The following is a 12941-nucleotide window of genomic DNA, read 5'->3' as shown; positions in this document are numbered from 1 at the left end:
CTGAGACATTGGGGGCAACTACTTTTGTGGACCAGACTTCTTCGTGTGGGTACCCAGCGGCACCGCAGTTGCGGGCCGCTACAGCATCAGGCATTTTTCTTCATTCCATAGCCCCTGAAGAGGGGCTCCCCACGCTCCAAGTCGGCCAGGTCTGGCTGTACTTTACGCAACTGCCCCGCCGGACAGTGGGCAGTTGTAATGTTGGGGGCCAGGTTTATTTGGATAGTCCCATAGGGGGGTTTATACCTGCCCAGGGTGGTAGTGTTACATGCATCAGTGGGCTCTGCTGGCTACGTTCTATGCCCCATGAGGATGATTCATGCCTAAGAATAGGACGCATTGCTATTGGTGTTACGTGCAACGTAGCTATGCTGTTGGTTTTAGGCCTAATACTTCCCCTAATGGTCACCTTGCTGATCTAAGGCCTCTTGGACTTATGCTGATGTACTGCATAACATGTTCTATGCCTGACCTAATGCATTTATGTTGATGAGATTGATGTTTAATGCCTGCTCGATATATGCCTCAAGCGATTTATGTAAATGGGCTTATGCCTATGGTGATGCCTAATATGTTCCCATGCTCATGGTTTATGCCTCTATGCTCACAGGTTGATGTGTAATGGGGTTTATGCTAATGAGGTGCATGCTGCATGTCTATGCCTACCTGATTTATGCTAAGTGCATGGCCTCGCCAGCGACTGCTGGCGGTTACACGTTTACTGTTGGTGTTCTGCCTACTCTGATTTCTGCCTCAGGCTAATGGGACGGTACTTCTATTCTCACATGTTACTATATACTGTGATCCATGCTAACAAGGTTTAGACCCACAGGTTCATGTCTAATGATAATGCTTTTATGCCTATTGCAATGTGCTGATGAGATGCTCACACTGCTGCTTTGTGGTATAATGTGTCTTACGCCTGAGCTAATGTGGGCATGCCTACTGCTTTTATGTATTTTATGCATGGTCTTGCCAGTAGGTACTGGCTGATACACCCTTATTTTTACTACTGGGCTTTCATTTGTTCCTTACACTTACATTAATCCTAATTATATTGTGATGATGTTCGCAGCAGCCCGATTGGTCCTGCCCTGTAAATAACCCCATGTAAATGATTGCTGGGTGTCAGTTGGCACCGTGTTCATACCTGTGATAATATCCTAACGCGTTCTGCATAATACATATGCTATTTTTTTCATGCAACCAGGTGTGGAGTCTCTTTTTGTAGTGTGCCTGGTGTGTCGCCTGTGTGTGCGGCGCACATGCTTTACACATTTCCTCCGGAGTTTGGCCCAACCGCTCTGCACCATGCTACCCCGTTTCTAACACCAACTGACTCAAGAAGAGAGACAATGTCTGGAAAATAACCAGGCTTTCTTCCTACTGCTAAGTATGATACTTTAGAATTTGGGCTAGAATTTGTCAACTGTTATGCAACATACATTTATGTCTAAACATTTTTTTGAGGAGACAGAATCTAGCCCGATAGCAAAAACACAAGTTTCAAAACTGTTTCCCTTCTATCCCTGTTGTTAGAGCAGAGTCTACAGCTTTTTTTAAATTAGCCCTTAAATGAGTAAAACAGAAAACTATCCATTACATAATAACTCAAAAGGACACATTTCCAAACCAGGTAGACCAATCGTCTCATGGGTTGGTTCCCTGCTAGAACCCCATGTTCATATTTGTGCTTTTCCCCCTCCAAACCTTGGTGAAAGGAATACCAACATACATTAAATACATTTCTGCAATGCTGACGTTTGTAAAGGAACCAATGTTTGAAGAACGCACATGTTATGAGTCATTCCCTTATGTTAACTTTGAAGCAGAACTATTTTCAGTTTGAGGATACATTCTGTTTACAGACAGGGTGAACATTGATGAGATCCACAGGGGTGGCTGGTGACATTTTAAAGTGGTGAGGCGTAAAATGATTGGCATACTTCACCGTTGCGGGCGAGCGTAGCGAGCGAGCCCGAACCTCTATAAGGAGGGTTCGGGGGGGGTTCTCCCCCCGAGAAAATTTTGAAAAAAGAGAAGAGAAATGGTGCATTTTCAAGCAAATTTGAGAAAGCAGGAAGGTTAATAAAGCAATTGTGAAAGTGCAGTTATAACATTAATAAAGAGATGTCATATAACATAGGTAGCTGCTTATTCAGTGTATAACCACAGAGCTTCATAACAGACTTCGAGATACAATGCATTTCTGAGTACCTCACTCACAGATGTTTTTTATTTAACAAACTAAACTGGTTGCAAAGTAGCAGCATTGAAAATTGTTTACTTTTTGTAAATGAAATCAGCACGTCTCTCTCTAAGAGCAGCAAACTTTTCAATAACTTTAGTGTTAAAGTCCGGGATTTTCTGAACTAGCTTGCTCTCTACAGAGAGCATTGCCAAAGCATTGAGTCTTTCCTCAAGCATGGTGTTTCTCAGGAATGTCTTAATCCTCTTTAAGGCTGAAAAACATCGTTCTGCCTCGACTGTTGTCATAGGAGTGGTTATGACAATTTTAAGTAAAGCCACTGTCTCTCCAAGTGACTTTTCCATATTAAGTTTATGAATTAAAGCCAGCAAAGACAAGGCACTTGTGGCCTTCCGGTACACAGGCATTGCGTACAGTACAGTCAACTCAGTTCTCAGCTCTTCTTTATTGAGCATAGGATAAGCTCCCACAGCCTCATTCAGAGCACGCTCCGGGAAGGATTCATAATATTTGGCAAACTGTTGACTTTGCAATAATGTGGCACTCACCAAATGTTTTGTGAAAGAAAAACGCTCTTTTGCCTGCACAATTACAATGTCACAGATCTCCTTTGCAATTCGGACCATAGTGGTGATGTTTTTCCTGCGGTTTGCGAAAATAGATTTCTCTGGCAGTTTGCTGTCTAAATTGTCAACCCCATCTCTCACTTTGCTTATGCTTTGTACAAACATAGTAGTATATACTTGCACTTTGACAGTATCTATCTCACGTGCTTGTAACTGATTGTATAACAGGTCGACAGCTACCATTATATCATGAAATAAAAACAGTAAGAACTGAAACTCTCTGTCTTGTAGTGTTCTACCAAAGCCATTGGCTTCAATCTGACTTTTGTAATCAAACTCATCATTGGCTTCTATGGCTTCAAAACATTTCAGAAGGGGCTGCTCTTGGCTGTCTCAAAATGCCCACCGACATGAAAAAAACTTACTTTTCATAGGATGGCTTTGCTTTCCCATAAGTAAAGGCCATATTTGAAAAACATGGTAACTTTGGCAAAATAAAAAGAAAATGAAGTCATGCAACAAAAAAGATATTTTCCAAGTGCCGCAGTCTCATACTCTCAGGGAGCTTGACTATTCTATTATTTAAATAATAGGAGTGCACTGCAGCCGCCGCGGCAACTGGAGGCCCTTACCGCACACAATTTTGCAGAGTGCTGTGCAGAGTAGTAGACTAAGTAAAGTTCACACTACGATTCGACATGAATCGCCAGAAAAGTAGTAGGCCTGTCACAAAGGTGAGCCGACTCGGCTCACCTTTTAAGTGAAATGAATCATCAGGAACACTTCTGCACGAGGCTCCCAAACTGTTGAGATATGTTGCTTTGTGTTTGATGTTAAAACCTTCGCAGGGTGTTTTTATTGTCCAGTGCGCCTTATTGTTTTTGGCACGTAATGTTTGCTTACCTGTTTTGGGTTGGCCCTCCGCAATTCATCCCACTACCTAGGTTGACATTAAGGTTGAACCCAGATTCTTGTTTAAAAAGTAGGGTAAACACAGGATGCTCACTAGTATCTAAACAGGCGCAGCCCCACGGTTCCACAGCCCGAGGGGCAGAGGGTACACCCCCGAGAGGCCTACTTATAAAGGCGCGTGGTGAGGTTTCGCATGCGCGCCAGAGAGTGACCCTGCGCTCCTTACGTCACTGTGCAGAGTCCTTAAGCACAATCCCTTTGTTAACAAAAACCCACCCAAAACTCTGATTGCATTAAAAAATGTGGTTCTTGTGGTTTCGACATGGAAACAAAATACGCTTCCTAGACATGATAACTACTGTATAAACCCTATAGTAAAAGAAAAATACAGTACATTGCTTTATTGTGGTTCTCAAAATGTAATTAATTAAGAAATCGTTAAACGATCTACTTCATTGGCCTTAGTCTCCTTGATTAGTCATTTGACATCCTCAAAATATGCTACTCACATTCTGTGAGGGCATACCCCTGCATTCTGGGTCATTTATTGGCTGCTGAGTGCTGTTCAGTGCTTAATTTGTAAAAACAAAAAAAATACATAATTGCCAGGGCCCTCGTCCGGAGGCCACTGCAGCTTGCACTACGAACCGAAACCATGGTATACCCCCACAGGTTTATAAGCAACGCTGCGCATGAACACACCCTCTCTCGCAATCATTAAATAATTCCACCATTTAAGAATCCAAAATATATGTCTTCAATATTATGATTTTTTGCCTGATAATGGACTTGGTACAACGTTGCGCATGATTTTGAAACAGCCGTCATATAATAGGAACGTCCGTGAATGTCATTTGACAGTTTAATAGTTTTGCGGCCTTTTTCTGTGTTTTGGTCGGCTGGATTTAGTTTATTATTTTTTTCTTGCTGCAGATTTATATAGCGCGAACTCGACTCGAAGTCGGAGCACCGGTTACGTTACACAAGGCTACATATCATACATTCATTCGAAGGGCACAACAAGTCATGCAACAAAAAAATATATTTACCAAGTGCCGCAATGTCATACTCTCAGCCTCAGGGAGCTTGACTATTCTATTATAGGAGTGCACTGCAGCCGCGGCGGCAACTGGAGGCCCTTACCGCACACAATTTTGCAGAGTGCTGTCGACTCGGACTAAGTAGTTAAGTTAAGTTCACAATCACACACACGTCTTCGATTCGACATGAATCGCCACTCACCAGAAAAGTAGTAGGCCTGTGGCTGCGCCTGCACCGCACGAGGTCTCGTGGTCACAGCAGCAGTCAGTCTCCTCGTGGCACTGAGTAACGACGACGCGGTGACCGTGACGGAGCCTGCGCAAGCTCCGGTCACGTCACGAATGTATGCCAGCCAATCACAGTGCGGCACAGCGGCAGGGCCACCCCACCCACGCGCGGCACCCAATGCGGCAAATGCCTGCCCTCAGGCTGCGCGGTGTCTCTGCCAATCCAGACGCTGCATTAGCAGCGCCCGGATTGGATTGGCTAGAGCACTGATGACGGCTCGCCCATTTGGAGACCGGGGGCTGCTGCATGAAGCAACCCTCGGCTCTGATTCCCCCCCCCCTCCTCCTCAACTCGCTTCACTGGTTGAGTGGCTACCTATGGGTAGTGCGTATGTTCGGGATGGTCAGCTCTCAAAATCGAGCATGCGCACTTACCCGCACTGGTATTAGTATTGCAGCACCTGCCAGCTACCTCTGCTGTCACTCAGCCTGGCCCTGCCCCCACCCATCAGCGCCGCGATTGAATCCGCGACCGCGAACACATAATGCGCAGTGCGCAGACTCTCGAGGATTTCTCTTTTTTTGATTGAGTTGACTCTGTGCTCATCATTGTGCTGGCTGGCTGGGTTAGTGGGGCATCGCCCCACCGCCCCAATGGACGCACCGCCACTGGAGATCCACCAGTACTTTTCCCAATCTTTATATAATCTGTACATGACTTTGAATGATAAATTAGTTGTGCAGGATATTAATTCACACAAGAATAAAATCACCACCTGGAAAAGATATATTGATGCTATTTTCTTGATATGGGCATGTGATGAAAGAAGATTTGTTACAGTTCCTTTATGGTTGAACAGACAGGTTGCCTATTTGAAACTTAGTGAAAACCACAGTAAAGACCAATGTTTTTCCTAGACCTTATTATTAGGGTACTGGATTGTAGGATAAAATCCACTGTACATCAATTGCAAAGGATAAAAATGCTCCCATACATATCCAGAGCTTCTAGTTCAGTTCAGTTAAAAAATAATGTTTATTTAGACCAATTGGTCTTTAAACCACAGCATTTACAATACCATTTAAAAATGTCCACATTGCTAAATTATGTTCTTAAACATTAAGAATCATAAAATCCTTAAAAAATCATTCTTAACAATTTTAAAACAGTTTTATAACAGATAATTTCATTTACAATTGGAAGGCACTAGCTACTCTTACGCCTCTAATGGGGCGGGGAGCTTATATATACCTTGCATATATTTCCCAATGGCTATTGCTATATCTAAATTTTCCATATCAGCAAGAAGCTCCCATGCTTGTAAGCGCGTCCTTACACCATATTTTAAGAATATCGGACGGAGGAATAATTTACGTAAATTTAAAAATCTTCGACAATCTAATAAAATGTGTAAAATGTTGCATTTCAATCCTATCTTGCACGTACACTTGCCATCAGGTTGCATTAAAACTGATTTTATTGCGCAATTTATTATGGCTGGGTTAATGCCAATTCTTATCCTAAGTACTTCCATTCTTAACCAACGGTTCGGTAGTAAATCGAGATAGGGAAAGCTGATATCTTTCTCCCAGCTAGAATGCATGAATTTTACAGAATCTTTCCTAATCAAATACTCGCGATCTGTTACTCTAGAAAATTCTTTACCCTGCATTTTAAGTACACTCTTTATTACATTTATTTGTAGGGTCAGGGGGTCAATTTTCACATTCAAGTGATCACACATGGTCAAGAGTTTCCTTCTTGTGGCCTTAGCCCACTTTAACTCACTGGACTGGATTTCTTTCATACACCATTGGGACACCTTTGTGACCTCCCCAAGACTCAAACGATTCCAAAATCTAAGAAAACTTAATTGCACCTGAATGTTCCATGCAGTTAGGCCTAAATCCATTCTGATTGCCTGAATCATTGCCGAGCTGGGAAGTGACAATAATGATTTCAGACATTTCCCTTCTTCTTTATCCCAGGAGCTTTTACCATCAATACAAATTACTTCTGAGCCATATTGGAATTGTGGAGGAATCATGGCTTTATAAGCCGTCAAAAGTGGCTTATGGGACATATCGCCATAACTATGATTGAATCTTTTCAGCCCACATACTGCTTGATGAGCTTTTATTTTCTGTGCCTCCAGATGTATGCCCCACTTCAAGGAATTCGTAAACCATATTCCAAGGTATTTGTATTCATTTACAATCTCTAGTTTAGTTTGGCCCAAATACCATTTAAACTTCGTATTCCTCTTCCCAAAGCACAAAATTTTTGTTTTGTCCATGTTTACAGTAAGTCGTTTTGACGTACAGTATTCGCTGAATATATTCAGTTTTCTTTGAAGTCCTATCTCAGTTTGATCCAGTATTACTAGATCATCGGCATACAACAAACAGGACAAATGCTTTCCATTTACTTTTGGGCTTGCACCTCTGGCAGAGCCCAAGGTAAGAGGCAAGTCTGCTAAGAATATTGCAGAAAGAAGCGGCGCCAAGACACAACCTTGCCTTAATCCATTGTTTATTGCTATCTCGGGAGTCAGGCCATCAGAAGTGTCTTTAATGACCTGAGCCCAGTTTTGGCTATGTAGCTCCTGGATTACCAACAATAGATCCGCAGGGACCTCATAATTTCTCATGGTTTCCCACAAGCACTCCCTATCCACCAGATCAAAAGCTGCGCGAAAGTCCACGAAGCAACAATACAACTTGCCCTGCAGCTCCATGGACTTCCGTGCTACAGCCCACAGGGCAAAGCAGTGATCGGTAGTAGAATGTCCTTCCTTAAAGCCTCCCTGCTCTATTGGGACTATCGATCGCTGCTCCACCCACTCCTTCAATCTACCAAGGATTATTTTTGAAAAAACCTTTTCTCCAATATCCAATAAATTAATTAATCTGTAGTTCTTTGGGTCCTTCCTTTCCCCCTTTTTATGTAGGGGTCTAATGATGGCCCCTCTCCAGGATTTCAGGATACACCCTGAATCCAGAATGGCAATGAACATATGGGATAGAAAGCCTGCCCACCAATCTAAATGAGTTTTAATTAAGATGGCAGGAAGATTATCAGGGCCTGCTGCGCGAGATAAATTCAGCTTTTTTATTGTTTCTTTTACTTTCTCCTCATTAAAAGCTGGTTTTAAACCTTCTACACAGTCAGTCCAACTTGGTTTTTCCTTGACTTTTCCCAAAATCCTACTGGCTTTATATAGATTTCCTAAATAATTTACCCAGGCCCCCTCTTCCACAACACAGCTCATATTACCCGGAGACCTTCCCGCGGCAACCTGTATCAACCTCCAGAATCCTTTTATATTTCTATTTTCTATTGTCTCAAGTAGATTTGCCCAACATTTTTCTTTAAAAATCCTTTTCTGCTTCCTTACTAGGGATTTATATTCTTTCTTCAAGTTGAGCAGGGTCTCTAAGTTCCCATGATCAAAACATTTCCTCTGACCTCGCTCTATTTTACGAATAGCCCTTTTTTTATTCAGACATTCAGGGTTAAACCACCTCGGCCTACCTTTACTCTCTTGTATTTTTACTTTTACCGATTTAGTTTCTTTTTTTAGATATACTCTAAGGCATTGCACTGCCTGCGCAATTTTATCCACATACCATGCTACCTGATGACCTTCGGCACTATCCTTCGTAAAATTTTGTTGAAAGCTTACCAATTTCTCTACATATTCTTCTGTCAATTTTGTAGTCAAGCGCTTTGGGTATTCCACATTTTGGGGGATCGCCCTTTCACAAGTACTTATTGACCCCCCTAAATATTCACAATACATAGCATTGTGATCACTGTCCCTACGCTTAATTACCCGGAACTTTTTTACCATTGCATAGTTCCAGGCCTGAACAAAGATATAATCTATAGGACACTGTTGATTGCCCATTCTAAAAGTCTGTGTAGCCGGTCGGTCTGGGTCCTTCCTACCATTTAAACATATTAACCCCTTCAGTGCCCGCCCCTTTCCCCGCCCAGTGCCGGCCGTTGCATTAGCGGGCGGGGTCTATGACGAGCTGGACTCGTCATGGGCACAGCGCCACCGCGGCCCATGACGAGTCCAGCTCGTCATGGGCACTGAAGGGGTTAAACCCTTAGAGCCCAGAAACTTCCCTAAGGCTTCGTCATGACTGGTGGTTAGACATGAGGGGTATTTAGCTGCCCCTATATTATATGAGCTCAAAATGTCTTCAAACCAACGATCTAGCTTTCCAAAGTTTAATTTGTGGTTAAAATCACCCATTATCACCATTGTGTCCTTCCCATATATTTCTATTAAATCAGTTATATCCTTTTTGAGTAACCCCATTTCTGTTTCGTATTCTTTTTGGGAACCCCATTGTATATATACATTTATGAGGATTAAATAATCAACCTTCCCTTCAATACATGGATAGGATGCCTTACAGACCAACAACCATTTACACAATGTACTAATTGACTTGACCTCTTTCACTAACCTGGTTGACATAAGGGTCAAAATCCCACCCGAAGCACGTCCAAATATTTTCATTTTTCTGGCCGGTTTATAAATTTGGGCAAACCCTTCGATTACTGGGGTATTGCCGCATAGCCATGTCTCCTGTAGACAAATGATATCAACATATTTTGCGACGTGATTTAGACTGTCCACCTTTGTTTGTCCTACCAACCCATTTATATTCCATGAAAGTAATCTCAGGCTATGCGGCAACACGGAATCCTAGTCGATCTCACTAAGACATCCTGGCTCATTCAAACCCCATGAGTCTGAACTTAGGATACTATTGTCCGATCCCCAAATGCCCCCATTTTTATTGGGCTCTAGGTTCTCTACAGCTATGTTGATCATAGTCTTCTCCCCACACCCCCCTGTTATTAACCTCACCTGCCTTTCCCCCAACCCTGCATGGAATCTCAGAAAACCTCCCTCTCGCTGATGCCCTTCTTCGACTTCTACTTCAGAGATGATCCTTATACCCTCTTTTAATATCTCCTTCTCCGCTTTCAGAATAGCTGCCTTAACAAGACCTGAGTAAACTAGGACCTTTGTGTATTCGATACCTTTGGTATTACTGCTGAACCCTACCTGTCTCAAATCCTTCGTGCCAATTTCTTTTAGTAGCTTCTATCATAGGGCTCTAAGAGAAGATTTGCACTTTAGCAAGTTCTCCAGTTTCACAGAAACTGTTACAGTGTGCTGGATAATGATAGTCAATAAAAAATCTCTCCAAGAGAAATTTGTAGAAAAGGTTTGCCCTAAAGTGACTGTTGGTAGAGTTAAAACGTGGCATAAACAATCACAGGGATAGTTTGTTGTCACTTGGAGAAAGATAGGAATAAGGAAAGAATAACTGCAATTATTACCGCTAATCCATTAGCAAACAAAATTGAAAAGTGTGGTTCACCTTTAAGAGAAGGACCAGTTTGTAGCAATAGATTGGAACATGCCAGAATGGAACAAGGAGGTGAGATCATGATTAATCAATCTACTTTGTGGGATCTTCCAACAGCACATGGCCACTCTCCTTATTGCCATAGTAATGTATGCACTCAACCATCCACCAGTAAACAACTGAATCTAGGCCTCACTACTCATTGGATCCAAATGGCCTTTTTGAACTCTAACAGCATCTGCATGGTCAATCTAATCACTTGCCCCTGTGGAAATAAGTCTTTAGGCAAAATCAGAATAAAGGTGAAGATTAAGATACAGGAGCACAAAAGTACCATTATGAAAAGGATATTAGCTATCAAGATGGCACTGCATCTCCAGGAACATCATCACAATTGCTGAATCATCAAAACCGATGCAAAAAGTCCAAATAAGGGGGGAACAGTCAATGAGGGAACCCTTCTTCGGCTGGGACAAACATTTAGTTACCATTTAAACCCAGATAAGGAGGGGCTGAATGATGATATAGAATGGCTAAGGTATGCTGTTAGGTGGTGCTTTCCCTCATGAAGATAAGATGTAAATAATTGAAGTTCTTTATTACATAACAAAATGTCATGTTCTCGTTAGAAATCTGGCATGAGAATATAAAACACTTGTGAATAATATTCAATGAATTCAATATAATCTTATTTACATAATGGTGTGACTGTCTAGATATTGACAGCACCTACTGATACAATTGCTAATAAATATAAACAAGCTTTAGGATAGCATTGACTTTTTTAGACAGAACACACTTTCTAATTCCAAACTGGCTTTAATATTATGCTGCCAACAATACATAGAGAATCCAAATAACATAAGAAGAGCACAGAACTATCAAAACTTTTTTAATCTGTTTCAAGATTGTGCTGCTGTCAGCATACAGAATGCACAGCATTACATAAGTAGTGATGGTGCTGCCAGAATCATACAGAAGCAATTACTAACAGTATGAGACACAATAATCATAGTATTATTGTGACTTTAGAAGAAGACAGGAATTAAACATTAAATACTTTAAATATATTTTTGGTGTTACTCCGTAGTACAACAATATACATTTAGTTTCATATTGACACTTTCATTTATATGTTGAGCAGACTATTCGGTACATCTTCTAATGTTCAAGACCTCCTAATCTTACATTTGGATTGTGGTAACCCCCTGCTCCTTTGCCTCCTAGAATCCACACTGGCACCCCTTTTCAGCATCTTAGAAGCATCAGCAAATCCCATCTAGTGCCTGAAGAAATATGATTACGTCACACCCATCATGGTGGAACTTCATTGTTGCCCCTTGTCAGCCTGTACCATCTTCAAATCCAGTTGCATCATTTACAAAGCCATCACGACCAACACCACAGCTTATCTTGCAGACAAGCTCACCATCTTTGGTTGTTCTGCAGCCATGACATCATCAGCTGCAAACTAACGTGTAAAAAAGAAGAAAGAAAAAAACAATGCAGCAGACCTTTTCCATCTATGCACTCATGATCTGTAACAACATCCCCATAGCCATCAGGACTGCTGCTCCAAATTAGTAAAGAGTTGAAGACTCAACTCCTTAAAGAATACTACATCACAATGCATTAACTGTCCACAGCTACCTCTCCTAATGCTCTCCTGTCGCTAGTTGACTTTATGCTTGTCTTTGACCATGTACCAACTTTTGACTGTTTTAATGCTATAGAAATACCACATGCCAATACAAATGTTAAAGAAAATGTACGTTTGCGGGTGTTACATGACCTTACCTAAACTTCAGCTATCGAGTTAGAAGAAAATAACTTTAGAAATCAACCTATGATAAAAGAGAATGATTTATTAGGTAGAATTTATAACTAAATCATTATTTTCTATGAACAAATACCCTTTAGGTATGCTCTATTGACTGATATGACTGGTTCACCACCTATGGTAGAAACTTCAAAGCTAGGTAGGTGTAGAAAGGTGTCGGTTTTATTCTCAAACAGAGCATATCACTGATGGCAAAAGTCTGACATATGAGAGACTGTTCTGTCTATAAGTAGGCAATTACTTGCACAACCAGTAAAGACAGTTTGCGAGTGTCCTGCTATATATTTGGGGCAATTTTGAATATGGGTGGACACAACACCAGAGGGAATATACTAAGCCTAATGCAAAGATTTTATATTCATGGAGGTAACAAGTTTACAGTTTTCACTTTGACTAATACAGAGTAGGATGTATATAATTTGCAATGTAGTCTGATGAGATATATTACTTTAAAAACGTATGACAATTACTTACAATCCTTAGTCTTACTTTTGGTACTTTCAGGAGCCATGTACGTGTATACCTGTTACGCAACAGTTTTTACTGTTCTGATTTATTTTTCATATGTAATGTTCTATTTCTAATGTGAAGCACTTTAACACCTTTGGGTAATGTCCACACTATATAAAACTACATAAATAAATGTACATAACTTCAGGAGAAGATGCGTCAGAGTACATAATAACTAGTTTCCCAAATTGGTTGTGTATCACTGCTTGGTTTTTTCCCTTCCTATTTAGGCCTGATAA

This window comes from Triturus cristatus, chromosome 2_2 (assembly GCF_964204655.1).
Source record: "Triturus cristatus chromosome 2_2, aTriCri1.1, whole genome shotgun sequence".
NCBI lineage: Eukaryota > Metazoa > Chordata > Amphibia > Caudata > Salamandridae > Triturus > Triturus cristatus.
This window is presented reverse-complemented; position numbering follows the sequence as displayed.